The sequence below is a fragment of the Balaenoptera acutorostrata genome, chromosome 12 (genome assembly GCF_949987535.1).
Source record: "Balaenoptera acutorostrata chromosome 12, mBalAcu1.1, whole genome shotgun sequence".
Classification (NCBI taxonomy): Eukaryota; Metazoa; Chordata; class Mammalia; order Artiodactyla; family Balaenopteridae; genus Balaenoptera; species Balaenoptera acutorostrata.
In genome coordinates this window covers 44,038,304-44,055,745 of record NC_080075.1, presented here as the reverse complement: position 1 = coordinate 44,055,745, position 17,442 = coordinate 44,038,304, and the positions used below count along the sequence as shown (strand labels likewise).

At 40.8% G+C, this 17,442-nt stretch overlaps 1 long non-coding RNA gene across 1 annotated transcript in view; it reads left to right on the top strand.

Annotated features, from left to right (window-relative positions):
• Positions 1-417: 417 nt before the first annotated feature.
• Positions 418-17,442, top strand: part of LOC130709418 (uncharacterized) — a 147,929-nt gene continuing 130,904 nt past the window's right edge. Inside the window, exon 1 of the long non-coding RNA XR_009009961.1 lies at positions 418-558. This is a non-coding gene — a long non-coding RNA (uncharacterized LOC130709418). The remainder of the gene's footprint in view (positions 559-17,442) is intronic.

Here is a 17,442-nt window from a genome sequence, read left to right as displayed (position 1 = left end):
GCCTCTTCAGAAGCCTCCAGGGTGAAGGACAAGTAAGAAGAAGCTTATCGAATCTTTCACAACTGTGGCCAGCTACATTGACTACATCAAACTTGTTACGTCTTTCTCTGGTATTTTATTTTAAAATCGCACATTCTTCTTTTCACGTGACAAGTAATAGGAATTTTGCCACATCATTTCACAATCCCAATGGCTCTTTTGTGGTTCTATACATGGAATTGATCACTGCCCAGGTTGAAAGGCGGGCCAGAATGACTCGGGTTGGAGGAGAGGACGTAATGTTGATTTTTCAGGTCTTTCCCCTTTGAGTTATCTTCTCTCATCTTCTATACGCTCAGGTTGCATAATTAAATTCTGTTTTGTTTTGTTTTTCTTCTTTTTTACTCCCAGGAACTTACCGATTTGGGCTCCTTCCAGACCTGAAAACTGATTACAAATATGAAACAGATTTCACTACTGGACTGAAGCTCCACATAAAAAAGAAGAAGATCCTCAAAATAATTGAAAAGGGTCCTCACCAAAGAATAGATGCAATGTGACTGGCAGGATATGAAGGAGGTAAGAGGTAAATTTCTAATGAAAACATGTTTGCTATGTGGTCAGGTAAATAGAAAATATGCTTCCAGGCTAAAGGTAGTGTTCTTCCTCAGCTAAAGGTCAGGGCAGGGAGTACCATTTCTAATTAGAAAAACAATGGATGACCCAGTCTCTTCTTCCTCTGGGTCTGTCTGTCTAGCTATTAATCATAGAAATATTGCAGAATGCTAGATTCTTTCTAAAGACATCATTTGGGGGGAGGGGCATGCTTAATAAAGGAAACATCCTCCACAAAAACACTTCCAGGAACATTTGCCAATTTCTTGTGCTTCAGAAACCATGGAGTGCCATCTTGAAAACCTATATCCGGGATGACACGGGATCAAATCAGGGGCAAACGGTGCTAAAGCTCTTAATCCCTGTTTAATCTAGATGTTGGGAAAGAAAGAAGGAAAGAAAGAAAGGAAGGAAAAGAAGGAAGGAAGAGGGAGAGAGGGAGGAGGCAGGAAGAAGAGGGGTTGGGCCCTCCGAATACAGAAAGATCATCTGGGGTAGACATCTGCATTTTAGCTTTTCCTGGTGTGAAAAAGGAGGGAGGGAAAACATATATGAATGAAGCAGTCTCAGTCTTTTCTGTCTTCTGGCCTATCACATCTATTCTGCTCTGTCAGGAAGCATCTGTGATTTGCCATATTCCTTTCTTGGACTTTGTTTTGGAAACAGAATCTGAAGAATGGGGAAAGAATAGAAAGAAAAAAAGCCATGGTGACCGATTCTCATGAGAAAAGCAGTCAGCTTGGAACATAGCTATGAAAGGCATTCAGTCCCCCAGAGAAAAAGAGCAGAAGTTGGTGGGGTGGTATCTGAGGTGTGACTGTGAAAGACTATACTCAGCAAGGATTGACCATGAGGATTTGGCCGGGTGGTGGAGTGACTTGGAGAAGGATGATGGGGGTTGAACAGTGAGCATGCGAACTCCCAGAGTGGGCTGTTCAAGGGGATGGGGAGGGTGTTAGAAAATGAGAGAAGTTGGGAGGTATTGATAGTAATTGCCATGACGGTATTCTTGGATCTCCATTTCATCAATGAGTGAGTAAAAGGTGGGATCCCAAATTTTAGATGAAATGTCACTTTGGGTCTGAACACATGAATGCAGACATTGGTAAGGTTTCACCCATAACGCAAATATTCTCTCAGGCACCTTGGCAATGGGATTCCTTTTAAAGTAAATCATCCTGTCTTCTCAATGCCCATGCCTCAGCACAACCACTGGATTTCCAGTCCTCCTTATATGGCCTAGTTTGTAAAGAGCAGAGCTGGGAAGCAGGTGTCCTGAACTTTAACCCTGGGGAAAGCACTAACTAGTTGCATGACCCCAAGTCATTCATCTAAGGTAATGATGTGTAGTAGTTATAGGCAAGGGACTTTGGAGTCACATAGATTTTGCACAAGTTAATCTTTGTTATGCACTATTTCTCATATCTATAATGTTGGGGCATTCAAAGGATTCTCTGGGGCTTTTTAATGAGATAATGTAGGTGATGCTTCACAGTGATGAGTTCAATAAATAATTAGTCACCTTTGTTAGAGCTGCTATTATTATTATTGGTGGTGGTGGTATTACTAACTCCTGGCCCTCCGTTTCCTTATCTTTAACATAGGAGGGTAAGATAACATGTTCTCTATGCTCCCTTCCAGTTCCAAAAATAATTTCTGTAATTCTTGAGTTTAAGAACACCAGCCACAAGAAGCAGGCAGTGGTCAATAAAACAACTCTTTTCGCCCTAAATCTCTTAGAAATATTTGGGTTCTTTCAAAATACCGCTCCCTGGAGAGGGCCCAAGATTTCATTTAACTTGTGCTTCACCAATTGCAGTATCTTGTTTAGTAATACTTGTACACTTACTAAGTAAGAATAAAAGAGTTGGAATTTTTCTATTTCTGTCTATGAACTAAGTTCTACCCCAACTATTTATGATTTACCCTGTATGTATGGAGACACTAGTTAGCAGTTCTGTTTTTTCCCAAGAACATAGATAACTTAAAAAGTATATTTTCCTCTTTCTGTTTCTCTCCCCCTCCTCCTCTTCCTCCTGCTTTCAAAGGTATTAAAACCCTTTCTGTGATATGAAACAGATCCTCTCTCTCAGACTTTGGAGTTCTTTTTTTTCTTTTTACTTGATTTGCTTGGTAGCATCTTGCCCACAGAAATGTACTGATAGAGTGGTTGCTTGGTCCAAGAATATATCACAGTCCCTAAATACATGAAATTAGAAAAGAAAAAAAGAAATCGCCATTGTTCTGAAAGGAAGGTAGTTAAAATTCAGAAAGAGAGATTCTTTAATTAACTTAATAAAATTACTAATGGAAGCATTTTAACTGCTAAATTTAATTTACTTGTCAAGATATCAGGCTACAAAGAGGAGGGAAGAGTAGGAACTCTGCTTTCCATTATGATGTACTCTATTATAGAATAAATTTGCTTAAAATGAAATATATCACCAAAAGCCATCAATGACATCTTAATTTGGAACAGCCAGTTGAAAAGTAATTAGACTATGAAGCAATCAGTTCTAGTAAATCAGTGTTTCCCTTTACATAAACATACTTTTTTTTTTTTTCTATTTATATACAGGAAAGACTTTCAGGTAGTAGGCAGGCAAAGATGCTGATTCTTTTGGCTGTCGGTGTTTTTACTTTACATTACCAAGCTGTCAAAACAAAATGTTTTATGATGGGATTAAAAAATGTATAAGCATCTGATTTGATTTAGTGTTTATATTTATATGTTGAACTGAGGAGAGTTTGCATATCACAAGGGTTTAAAAGATTTACATTTGTCTGCTTCTTACTTCCAAAATGCTTTCCAGATCCTCAGGCAGCCCTGACACCTTACTTCAATGAATGAGGCTCAGTCAAAAAATCAAACTAGAGCCCTGCCTCTCCCTTCAGGGTCCCTCATAAGTTACATAAATTAAGGTGGAGAATATGTTTGCTAATGAGACATGGAGGAGGATGGAGGTGGGAGTGGTTAAAATGATCCTTTTGTTCAGTAGCTGACAATTTGTCATTCGGAATTTCTCAAAATGTAACTGACTTTCCTAGAAGTGTGTTTATTTATTAGTATGAAAAGCTAATAAGGGGGATGGGTGAAACAAATACTTTATATTTCATCTGATTTTGAAAAGCCTACATGATTTAGCTAAGAGTTATCAAAATTCCAAGTGTCAAACTACTTTATATTAGGAAACATTTTTGTAAATATATCTTTCCTGATCACCTTAGTATGCCTCTGAAGAAGACATTTTCATCTTCGATTTACAGACATGGAAATGGAGGCCCAGAGAGGTGAAGTGACTTGTGGAGATGGCAGAGGTAGTTAATGGGGGAGCTGAGGCTGGAACAAGGGCTTCTGGGCTCCTGGTACTTTTTCCACAACATCTGCTTCTGATGATGGAATCCCATCTGTTATATACTGAGGGGAAGAGGTGTAAAAAAAAATAACTACAGGAGATATCAATCACTCAGCAAAATATTTATGAAGGACTTCATTCAGATATTAGGGGAGTCACCATTGTCACCATCCCTGAAAAATCAGAGGGGATGATGAATTATGCCAAAGAGAACATTAGCTCAGAAGATAGAGACTACCTTGCAATGTCATGCTTGTGTTAGTGGGTGTTATTCTCCAGTGGAAGAGGATGGCGTGAGAGAGAAAAATAAAGGACAATTTTATAGTGAGCAAAATAAGCTACACCTTGTTAGGAAGGGAGAAATGAGGAGAAGCCACTGAAACACAATTGTAGGATCTGCCAGCATTCAAATCACTTAACAGTATGCAAATGACCTCACCCTAATAGAGTAAATCATTTTCATTCTCTCCGCTGACTGTTTAGAAATGTGATCATTGATAACAACCCTACAAGGTACTATTCCTAGTTGAAAAACACATTGGGAGGAAATCTAATATGTATGATACAATGAGAATATTAAGATTCATAATTGGAGATAGGTGTGAAGTAGCCCAAGACAATATCATTAAAGTGCAAAAGCCTCCGTTACTCTGTGGCAGTGAAAGAACTGGGCAGAGCATGGGGGCTGCAGGGCCCCTCTGCCTCTAGAATTCTAGTAAAAATGCAGTCTGTCATCCCCAATGGCTGCTCAAGATCCGTGTATAACAGGACAATTGCCCTGGGAGTGGAGAAGGCAGGAACTATATAAAAATAGACAGAACAACTTAAAGTTAGCAAAGAAAAGATAAGGAGCACAAAAGTGGGAAATGAGATATTGCTAGTAAAAGAGGTTAGATGGAGTAAGGAGGTCTTTTATAAATGTATCAAGGAAGAAAAAGGGATCTTCAGGAGAAAAAAGACCAGTGAATAAATGAGAAGAGGAGGGCGTGAAATTAATGATGGCTGAGATATTGACCTCCTGCTTTAAGTCAGTTTTTAAGAGAAAAACGAGAAGAAAATTTGGACAGCTGGAAGGCAATAATGACTTTTAAAAATAGGTATCGACAAAGAGGATGAGGGAAAACTTAGAAAAAAATTAAACATTGTGGCATATACAGATAGTAAGTTTCAGATAATATGCTTCCTAGGGAATTTAGATTCCCTGCCTACTAACCAGGCACAGATATGGAAGAAGAACAATACACATTACAAAGATGTCAGAAATCTCCCAAAATAAATATGGTTCACATCACAATAGAATAATGGTTGAGGTAGTTTGGGCAAGTAAACACAGGACAGGATCTCTTAGTGTTGTATAAATTTTGGACATATTTGGTTGTGCGTATGTGGCAATTATAAATTTTAGAAAACTGGGGAAATTTTTTCTCTTTTATTTAATGAGAAAGGAAATAAACCCCATAGCCCATATAACCAATGTTATTGTGGATACTTTAAAAGTACAAGAAAGACTGTCATTGTTCTCTGGGAGAAAATCAAAAAAATGATGCAGCCTCTCAAACATTATGTAAGTATTAAAATATTGATTAAAATATGCACATAAAATTGGAAAATTTGGAGTACAATGAAAAAAAAGCATCTGAAAGTTTCACATCCTAATAAATTTTTCAGGTTAAATCCTCAAAATCCTCCTAACTAGTGGGAAAGTACTAGATACTGAGAATAATCATTTAGGAATGTTTTTGTTGACATTAGACAATGCATTTGTGTGGGATAAAGATACAATGCTAAGTATTAGAATTTTAGATAAAGAGTGATTTATTGGAAGTGAATTCTTAAGGGAAGACAGTGTCTTGCAATATTTGCCCCTGAACAGTTTCCTAGGTGTTCCTACCTGATGGGCTGTCTTAGTTGACAGATTGTAGTTGACTGGCTTCTTCTTGGTTTCTCTCATTTTTAGTGTTCTCTTTTTTCCTCATATGTTGCTTTTCAGTAACTAAAATCTTCTGGGATTTTTGGTATATCACTGCTGCACTGTATCCACTGTATCCACCCTGCAGGAACCCGGCAGCACCTGCCCTCAAGCCACTTACAATCATAAGCCAAAGTGTGGTTCATTGCCGGGTCAGCACCACAGTGAGGGGAGAGTAGAGGAGGCTGAAGTCATATGGAAAGACATGTGGCAGAGATGAGACGCCCCCTCCCTGAAGAATGCGTGGAATTTAGGCACTTGGCACGAAGTGGGGATAGAGAACATTCCAGAGTCTGCAGCAGTTAGACCAGAGGTCTAGACACAGAGAAGTGCATTTGCACAAGGGGTCAGGAAATAGATCTTTTCTGGTGGAACAGGTATACCTGAGATGTAGTAGGGCTGTTTGTGATCTGAAGACCTGGACACAAATGACAGCTCTGACTTTTGGGAAAGTCATTTTATCTGTTTAATACTTATAGTCTTCATTTGTAAAATGGAGTTCATTATTTACAAGGCTGCCCTGTGAGGTGCTGGCCAGTGGTAGAGTTCTGGGGTTGAAGAGGCGGTAGGATCAGCTTCCTGCTTGTCAGCCAACCCTCAGCTTTGCTTTTACTGGAGTTCTGTTCCTCAACAGCTAGTTTTGTGCCTAAGAGGCGTTTGACTCCCTGGCATGTTGCAATTAAACCATTTCCTTTCACTAACTTATTGTTTAATGTTCCGTCCAAGATTTTTAAAGCAGTTTCAATGTTTTATACTACTTTCAATATTTTATAACAATCATTGTCAAGTGGGGTGGGAGGGAGATAACCTGCTTCCTAGTTAGATTGTGACTATGCTGTTAGAACAGGGAATTTATGCTGAGAAAAGGAGAGATTCCATTCCATATAGGGATTGATGGGGAGACTATTTTTGATGACTAGAATAGTGACAGATTGTGAGTGGGAAGTAGGTGGACACAGCTGATTCTTTTACATAAATCAGACCCCAAATCCAATGAAGGATGTCAGCCCTCCTCACTGACAGTGGTTTGTGAGCATTATTGAAGAAGGGAGGGAGGGATGGAGGGAAGAAAAGGAAGTGAAAGAAAGGACGGAGGAAGGCAGAAAATAACAAAGAAAAACACATAGCAGTTCACATATATCTTAAGAACCCATTTTGAAGCTATGTTGTGTCACTTGGGCATAAACGCCCACATGGGAAAGAGACCTTCATTTCATTTTTCCTTTTTTTCTGTTGCTCCTCTCTACATTCCTCTATTTAAAACAACCTTCCCCTTCTTTATTGTAAGAATATGTGAAAATTGTTGGTCCTTTTTTTAATTTTCATTGGGAGTTTTAGTAAAAATATTATATATAGAAAATTCTCCTTGAAGTCCTTGGTTTCTTAATTTCTGTACTCTAGAACTTAGTTCCAAACTCCCCAGGAATCAAAGTAGGATAACGTATCAATGTGCATGTCGACAGAACTGAAAACTACTTGACTGAAAACTGAGATGCTAATAAGTAATGGATAAGGGTAAAAAGGATCCTCCTCTTTATTGGAATTAATGTTATTAAGAATGAACATTTACTTTCTCTTCTGGCTATTATATAGTGTTTTAAAAAAGATTACTTTTGTATTTTCAGACAATTGAGCCTAACTTATGGCCCAAACAGCTTGAAAAATAAAACTGTGTATGATTCAGTAAACAATAAATATGAGAATGCAACATATCAAAACTTCTGAGAGTCAGCCAAAGCTATACTCAGAGGTGAAGTAATAGTCTTCAATATTTCATTTCCTTGGGTAAAGTAAAGAAAAAATAATTACAAATGAATTGAAAGTAAAACTAGAAATTAAACAAATACTAAACCATGAGAAAGTGAGTAATAAAGATAAAAACAATGAATCAGAAACTGTAAGATAGTAAAAGTGATTAATTATCTCTAGGTATTAGAAAAAACTGTTTTATTTTACTTATGTAATAATATAATATTTATATGTGTCATAAAATTATATTTATATATTAATATTCAGTATATTTACATATGTAACAATAAATTATTTTGTAAATTATTTTACTGATTGATAAAACCCTGTCAGTTTTAATAAACAAAATTAGAAATGGGAGCATGAATTTTTGAATATATTCAGGGACAATATAAATCATAAGAGAACTGTGAAAAGTTATGCTCCAATATGTTTGAAAACCTCAGCGAAATGAAAGTATTTTAAAAATATATTAATTACCAAAATTGTTTGAGAATAATTAGAAATAATTAAAGCAGTAGCTGAAACTAAGTAACTAAATACAATTTTAAAAAGTGATTAATGTATTAAAAGTATTACTACTAAAACAAGTCCTAGGAACTTCAAAGGCCAATTAATTTAAAATAGTTCCTAAATATAGAAAAGTATTAAAAATTACCTAGTTTTGTGATTACTCTGATACCAAGAATAGAGAAAAATAGTAATATAATACAACAAAAGAAATCTCTAGATCTTCTCTACTTATAAATACAAAAATATGATATAAAATGATTCAATGGTTCCTAATATGAATAGCCTTCTCATCATGGTGCATTGGCTCAGTGTGCATTTGAGAAGGAGGTGAGGAAGTCACTGCATTTTTTATTCTTTATCAGAAGGAGCCTCATTCCTGGAAAAGTGTCAGGCAGGTCGAATAGCTTCATCAATTCTGTGGCAGGACAGAAGATCATAGAAATGATTAGATAGAATGTGTTTTCAGGGAATGATTTGATTCTGGATATATTTGCTTGAATATAAGGACTGGGGTTAAAGTCATGAAATAGCCAAGCTTGATTTTTTATTGCTTATACGGTTTTTAAAGTTAACGTTTTTGTCAGGGAATGATTATAAATTGGTGTTCTGTATTAAATCTCCAATATAGACAGTCCATGTGCTAGGCACTGCACATGGTTCAAAGAGGTGAAATTAATTGTTAGTTGCCATAAGCCTCATGCACAGTGGGCACCACCATTGTATTTGTTAGTGATCTGGCCCATCTTCTCTTTCTACTCTGTGTCATTCTGATTTCAAAGATATCACTCTTCCCCCATACCCCAGCACCCACCTCTCTCCTTATCTCTTTCACCTGCCCCATCTCTCTTTTTTTTTTTTTAAAAAATAACTGGCTTTTTAATTTATTTATTTATTTATTTATTTATTTATTTATGGCTGTGTTGGGTCTTCGTTTGTGTGCGAGGGCTTTCTCTAGTTGTGGCAAGTGGGGGCCACTCTTCATCGCGGTGCGCGGGCCTCTCACTATCGCGGCCTCTCTTGTTGTGGAGCACAGGCTCCAGACACGCAGGCTCAGTAATTGTGGCTCACGGGCCCAGTTGCTCCGCGGCACGTGGGATCTTCCCAGACCAGGGCTCGAACCCGTGTCCCCTGCATTGGCAGGCAGACTCTCAACCACTGCGCCACCAGGGAAGCCCGCCCCATCTCTCTTATTCTTTGTATTTTGGGGGGAGTTTGATAAGCAAGCCCTTTATCAAGAGAAACCTGAATGGCACCCTCTTAGAGAGGAAAAAGCTGCCTTTAAGTGCCAGTCTTAATTTATGGGTAAGAGCTGCTACTGTACCTGTGTGCGGTTCCCACGAGAGTTTCACTAAATGTGTCTCTGCCAATACCGATGACCAAAAGAGACCTTCCATTAACTTCTGAATTAGCCAAATGGGACCGAGCTTAATCTAATATGTGTTATTTCATTTTCTAGGTTACTTGTTTTAAAGGAAATAAAGTATTCTCATAGGCTGTCTAAAACCATCCTGGGAGATGTGCATGGAAGGACTCCATCTAAACAGTATTGGCTTCTGAGAAAGCTGGGTGCATGCCTGAGGGCCCAGTTTAGCTTGGTGGTTGCCTTTCTCACAGTAGGCAAAGCAAACCCCTAACTCCGAAGAGCTTTGAGAGAAATTGCACATTAGTGAAAATGAGTGCTCGTGCTGGAGTTATAAGATGCTGTGGGTAAGGGACTTTTTCCTCTATTGATATGTCCACCAGTGCCTACTTGAATTCTGCTTGGAGGTGGTATTCCTCACAGTGACCATGATCTCTTCTCTTTGGTCTGGTATGACTGGTGCTATGAGCAATCTAGCCATCATCAGAAGCAGATTGGAAACCGATGGTCTGGAGCCAAAGGCTTCTCAGGAGGCAGCATGGTACAGTGGAAAGAGAACCAAACCGGCTGCCTAGAGACCGAGTTTCTTCCTCAGCTCAGGCATTAATTAGCTGGGTAATCTTGAACATAACTCCCTCTGAGCCTCAGTATCTTTACCTATCAAGTGGGGGTAATAATATTCACTCTGCATGTTTTCCAGATTATTATATTGATCAAATAAGATAATGAATATGAAAGTGTTCGCAAACTATAAAGCACTATACAAATTTTAATTGTTTTGAGTGTGACGGCACATGGAATGGTCTGACAGGTTAGTGAAATCTTGTAGGTATCTTGGCAATGCCTTTTCGACTCTCTAGGATTTTCATGAAAGCAAAATTTGCTAAACAGAGCTAGATACAAGCAGCTCTCTCTTTTTATAGCCATCCTTCCCAACTGCCAACCCTATTCCTGGGACTAAGGAATGTGCCAAGGTTAGAAGACTCAGACGTGGGGTGTGAGCCATAACTTCTAAATCAGTTCTGGAAGGATGCCAGACCATCAGTTTGGAAAAGTGATTTGAGTGTTTTCTTGAGGACAAAGAATTACTTAGAGAGTATATCTTTCAAGAACATGTTATTGAAACTTGGAAGAAAAGAGTTTTAAAATGTGAGAACACTAGTATTAAAGGCACTCTAAACCAATTACAGCATATTTACTCGGATTTCAATGGGGGAATACCCTTTTCATTATTTGCAAGCTTCAAGAACATTAGAAACACTTCACTGAAGACAATGTAATAGCCAAATCTGAAGTAGGATGTTGTTTGTCCATTTAATCCACTTTCTTGCTTTTACCTTCTTCACGAAGCCAGAAGAGCACTCACGCGTTTTCAGAATGCACAACATGTCCTGAGTAGGCAGTGTACTTTTGGGTAGTTAGCAACCCTTGTCCCCTGAAGAAACATATGATATTGTACTCACCCTACCCTGGGGTTCCATGGAGGCGCTATGTCAGAATAGGAGCCGTGCTAGGGGCAGGATTAGACCCTTGAGCCCTTAGCCCAGAAAGGCCCAGTCAATCCCAAGTGCTTGAGGATCGTTGTGCATACTTGAAGGAGAGCTTTCTCAAGGCCATGAACGAAGGATGGGGATGAAAAAATAAAATAAAATAGAGGCCTGAGGGAGACTTCTGTTCAGAGGTGCCCAGTAGTTTAAAGATCTGTTGTCCACGAGGCATTGACTACCTTCCGCTTACACAAGCGCTTTGAGGATTGTAGTGCCCTTTAGTCAGAGGATGGTCATTGAACAGAGAGAGAATATCCACTTTTTCCTGGTAGCTTCGTTGTGTGGGTTTGTAATGAGTTTGGGGACCCTGCAGGGCACTGGTGAGTCCCTGGAAGTCTATATACTTACTACTCAACATGAAATGAAGCTCTCTCCAGTTTTCCTCGCTCAAAGCACAAGAAACCCTCTCTCCAGTGGTGTGGAACTTTACTTACTATAAAGCTTGTGCCAACATGACATTTCATTTATGTGGGCAGTGGCTGGTTTTCTCTCACACTTAGTGCTACCTTCTTCAGAGTATAGCCCGTAAAACGGATGAAAATGATGGGGAAACCTGTCATACTGCTGGACTCCATGCTTTTGGACCATAAAACATGTCAGCTTGGGTCAGATGGTGCCTCGGACAGGGCAACAAAGGGATGCGGTGGAGGCCACCTGCTGGCTCCTCTGTGACAGCGCGTCCTGAGCAATGGCAGGTGAGTGTCTACCTGGCGCTGTGACAGGCGCTGCTGGGACAACATGGACTAAGGCCCACTCCCTGCCCTCACAGCGCTCAGACTGGCCGGGGATGAACACTTAAGAGGTGGCTGCGATTTCTCTAGATGGGCGCGAGGGGAGAGTAACTTCTGGGGGCTGGGGAAGTACAGGAGGGAGCCCTTTACGAAGGAGGGATCAGTGAGGGTGACTTGGGGAAGGTGAGAGCTGGGCTGTGTATCACAAGTGAAGTCAGAGCTGCCCAGAGGCTGTAGGGCGGGAAAAGACACTCCAGAGGAAAAAGTAGCTGGTGTCCGGGCGTGAGGACACGACTGAGCTGGGGATGTCCAGTCATCTCCCACTGTGGGGCTGGTGGGGGGGCCTGGAAGGTGCACGGAGCCAGCTTTAGTGCTCCACGAGCGAGGATGGTAAAAACTGCTATAATGTGCTGGGATGGATGCCATCATAGGGGCTGGTAGAGCATAGGGCTATTGTCAGGAGAAGGATGGAGCTGTGCTCTAAACATCTGGAAAGTCTCGTAAAACCTCCGTATCAGCAGTGGCTTACTGAACATTATAAAAAATGGAAAAATATTAAAAATATAGTTTTCAAACTTTCAATTAGCCACGTCTTGGTGACTCAGTTTGCTGCTTTCTCTAAAAAGTAGGATTTCCTTTTATTTGTTCTAAAAATACATTCATTCAGCTTCAAGAGACGGGGTGTAGTGCAGGGAATGTGGGCAGACACCTAATAATAACATCCTGGACTTTGTTAATGATTTCATATGCAACCAGTCCTGTAAAACATCGTGCATTTAGTCCTGTGTCCCTTTAGCCTTTACCATTATATATGGAAAACTCCTGCTTCTTTATTTCCCCCTCTCCTGCTCTTCCTTTTCTTCTTTTTCATCTTCTTCCTACTTAGTTGACCTCCCCCCCAGTCCAGCTCCCGTGCCCCCCGAGGATGTGAGAGGCTCGTTGTTCTGTCTGAGCTTCCCTCTTGCCGGCTAAGGGGACCACGTTTGACCACCACCTTCTGAACCCTTGACTTTCTGTGGAACGTGGGCTCTGTGGGAACGTTACCCAGAATAACATCCCATCCTGTTCTGTGAACACAAGACTTCTCCCTCTCTCAGGGCTCCTGAGAAAAGCCAGCCCCCATCCCAGTTCTAGAAAATGTCCTGTAATATGTGTTTCCATGGAGTAGCTAAGAAGAATTCCTAGTTTCCTGTCCCTACCCAATGCTATCAGGTGCTTTTCTGGCTCCTTCTTGTGACCTTTTTGAGTAAGCTGACCCAGAACAGCTTTGAAAGCGCCCCTGTAGGAACGTGCTGCTGTGAGAGTACCCCAAATCCCTCAGGTTAAATCAACCTCATTAGGCAAACCCAGAAGTATCAAAAGCTCTGTTTACCCGTCAAAAAATAAGAATTTTCAGCAACATGCTTTAAAAAGGGCGTGTACCTCTTATATGAAGCTTCACTTCCACTCAGCCTTCCCAGGAATGTATGTATTATGCAAAATAAGACACACCTGTATAGTTTCCCAGGGCTCCAGGTCTGAAAATAAATGTGTGAAAGACTTGCCACACACGGGGCTATTGCATTTTAAACTAATTGGACACAAATAATTTTAATCTGGGTTATGATCCAAGTGAAGCTGTAAGTGAACTCTTATTTTAAGCCAAATCTCTCTCTCTAAGTGGCCGCACCAAACATTTTTTTTCTGCCATTGAAGAGTGTTCTCCTTCTCACCCTGTTAGATTCTGCTCGCAAGGATATTCTTTAAAAAACAGGTAGGCTTCTCCCGGCTATGTGGTTCTTCTTTGTCTGTCTGGTGCTGTTGAAGGGCAAAGGGCATATGAAAGCGTTGGTCTTCACATAATGCTACCACCTTGCTCCGAGCTTCTTCCATCACCACATGAAAGTTGCAGTTAAAAAACACACATCAAAGAGTGAGTCCCATTGAAAAGGCCAGCGCTGCCTGCTGAGCTGGCATTCAGAGCAAGGGCTTTTGTTTCAGTGGCAACTCTGACTCTCCTCCACCGAGTTTCCTGTTAACTCGGGTGTGGATTCTGACTCGCTCTTGATGATATTGGAGTGTGTGTTTGTGACACTCACTTTTAATCAGTGCATTTGAGTTTCTGAAGTAAGAACTTCTTTCTCCGGCTGGTTGAAACTTTCAAATGGTAGCATCACGTTTGGCCAGATTTGAACTGAGCCTGGGGACACAGTTTTATTTTATTTTATTTTTACTTTTTATTTACTTTTTGTTTATTTTTTTGGCTGTGTTGGGTCTTCCTTGCTGCACACGGGCTTTCTCTAGTTGTGGCGAGCGGCTGCCACTCTTCGTTGCGTGCGCAGGCTTCTCATTGCGGTGGCTTCTCTTTGTTGCGGAGCACGGGCTCTAGGTGCGCGGGCTTCAGTAGTTGTGGCGTGCAGGCTCAGTAGTTGTGACTCGCGGGCTCTAGAGCGCAGGCTCAGTAGTCATGGTGCACGGGCTTAGTTGCTCCGCGGCATGTGGGATCATCCCGGACCAGGGCTCGAACCCGTGTCCCCTGCACTGGCAGGTGGACTCCCAACCACTGTGCCACCAGGGAAGCCCCAGGGACATAGTTTTAAATCTTGGTCACCCAAATTTACTATACACTTCAGGAAGGGAGGGTTTTCTCTTCTTTTCCCCCTTTTTTGATGGTTTGATAAAGATGATAAGTATGCTCCTCTTTTGGAGGGAGAGATGCTCGAAGGGGATTTATGTGGGAACTATGGAAAGAGGCAGGTCTCTGCACCCACCGTGGTTCTCCCCGTCTTGACCCTGCACACTGACCCCACTGCACCCCTGCCATTGTGTGAGGGATTAACTAAACTAGCTTAACCCCTGACCGGCAGCCAGCGAGCACCTGCTGCAAAGTCAGAAGTTTGGGCTAGAGTGGGCATTGCATTACACACAAAGATTTAAAGTCTCTGAAAATATCAGAGATGTCTCTTATCAGAGAGCCCAGCCAGCCGCAGCTGGTTATCGGGACCCTCACCTGCTACATCCTTGCTGATGGACCATCATTTGTCCATCTTCAACGTCCAGGATTCCCAACCACCAATTGCTTAAGCGGCAGCCAGAGCCCACATTAGGTCCAGTTGTGAACGAGACTAAGCATGCCTTCCCCACACTTGCCAGTTGTCCTCTTTTGCTCTCCTCTTCACTCCATCCCCATTTACCTTCAGTCCCTTCTCACTCTGCACACAAAACAAGTTCTCAGTCTTAAAGCTGAACTTGCTGCTGTGAGAGTACCCCAAACAGTGGGCTCAAATCCCTCAGGTTAGATCAACCTCATTAGGCAAATCCAGAAGTATCAAAAGCTCTGTTTACCTGTCAAAAAACAGAGTTTTCAGCAACATGGGTTAATAAGGACGTTAAGTGCTGAGCTTAGCTTGTCCACTGCTGTCCACAGTTTCTACCCTGTGCTCCAAGCAGAGTGGTTCTTCCATTCTTACATGTTTTATCTACTGAACATTTAAGAAGAATTAAAGGTTGACAAATTAAAGAATTAAAGGAGAGAAGTCTACTGCTAGAAAGTCTTTGAAATTCACTCATTCTATTCCAACACTCTCATTTTACAGATGACGAAAATGACTTCTGGGCCGGTTATGATTTTTTGACCAAGTTAGTTTGGTGACAGAGCCAGAATTAGAACCCAGATTTTCCAGAGTCATCCTCTTGTGAATTTTTTTTTTAAATATTACCCTGCACAAAATATTTTCTACCCTTTGGACTTTCACATTTTGAAGGGAGTCAAATTTTAAGTTTGTGTTCAATGATAGAGTTTAACAAATCTTGTTTAGGCATAAGCCATCAGATGGAGAGTCTGTGTGCTGATATATGCAATGGCAGCTTCAAAATCCTCCTGGAGACTGAAATTGCAAAGTATAGGCCAGCCTCTTGCTCTGTCCCCAAGAAGTGGCATCCCTGGTGCTTACTCTACCCTTCTGTGACGGGAATTACCAGGATTTGCCATGCTGGCTAAAGTCTCTGTTGTCTTCCATGAGACTTCAGAGTACTTCCTATTTCAGAAGTAGCTTCTGTCTGCAGTGATTATTATGCTTCATTAGAAAATTCATGGGCTTCCTCCTGAATGAGGAAAATAAGGGAGCATGAAGTTTCCCAAGAAAACCTGACGTCAGCTCCACCATATCACCAAGTATAAACAAAGCTTCTCTAAAATCTCATTTGGATTCCTTTCCTCATTGATTCTGTACAAACCCTCTTTCTTTTAGTGATACCTCCATGAAATGACTTATTTCCACTCTCAGGTAGCAGTTCTAACAAGAATGGCTGATTTCGACATATGGAAGAAAACATATTATTACAATGTAAACTGGATTTGCAGCCTACCTTGTAGAAAGACATACTGCTTTCTTGAGAGGTGGAAGTGTTCCTTTGAGATTTTTGTTGCTATTCCCAAGGTGAATTGTGCACATAGTGATCCTTCCATACACAGAGCATTATAAAATACGTTATTTATTGGATTCTTGAAACCAATCTGCCAAGTAGTTGAAGTAGGTAGAGCCAGGATGCTGAGATAGAGAGGTGGGATCACTTTTCAGGATGGGAACCTATGCTTTCTGACTGTCCAGTACTCAGCTTTCACATTTTGGGAAGCAGTCACATGCTGGGGAACTTGGGAAGGAGAAATACTTGCCAGCAGTTAAGTGAAAGCTGTAGTTATTGTACTACTCTCACTGTCCAGCAGGAGGCAATAGAGTTAAACTCTTCCGCACAACCTTTAATCAGCACTGCCTTCTCCCCGTCATTTTCCTCTCTCACATCACTCAGGTGTCAGTTCCCCTCCACTTCAGTCCTACCTTCTTTGTACTACTAACCCCCCACTTTATTAAATCTTGATTTTAGAGTGGAAGGATGGTCCGTTGGGGGTCAGTGCTGATGTGTAAATTTTGCCTGATATTCTTCATTCATTCATTCAAAAATATTCAGTCAGCTTCACTGGGTACTAGACACTGTGTAGCAAGGCAGAGATATAATGTTGAAGAAAACAGACACAGTTCCTGCCCTCATGGAACTTATAGTCCTGGAGGTGAGGGCAGATGTTCTCTCACTCAAGGGTTTTGCTTACAAGCAATAAATCCTAAAATTAGTTAACTAAAGCAGAAAAGAAATTTATAATTGCTCACAGAATCAAAGGGAAACTTAATAACCAAATTCAAGTTCAGAAATGGGAAAGATCTAAAAGAGATTAGGCAGCGGGGCAATACAGATGAGTCCTTATTGCAGGAACAGAGTGGGTAATGCATGCCATTGCCACTGCTGTCTTGGACATTTGGTGCCATTGCAGCCACATTCTCAAGGCTGCTTTCCTTAAGATATAAAATATTGAGTAGGAGTGTTAGATTGTCTGAGCCTACACGCCAGCTGCTAGCAGTATGGAAAGGGGTATCTGGGCCCTACACTCCTGTAATGGGAGGCAAAGTTCTTCCTTTCATCAACACACCCCTGTTATCCTCCCTCAAACGCTATGTTCTTTTGCAATTGTGAAGGGCCATGTGAATCATGATAAGAATTTTAGAATATTACACTAAGTGCAACAGGAAACCACTGAAGTGCTTTAAGGTAGAAAGTGATATAGGTCAGTTTACCTTAGAAAAAGAACCTT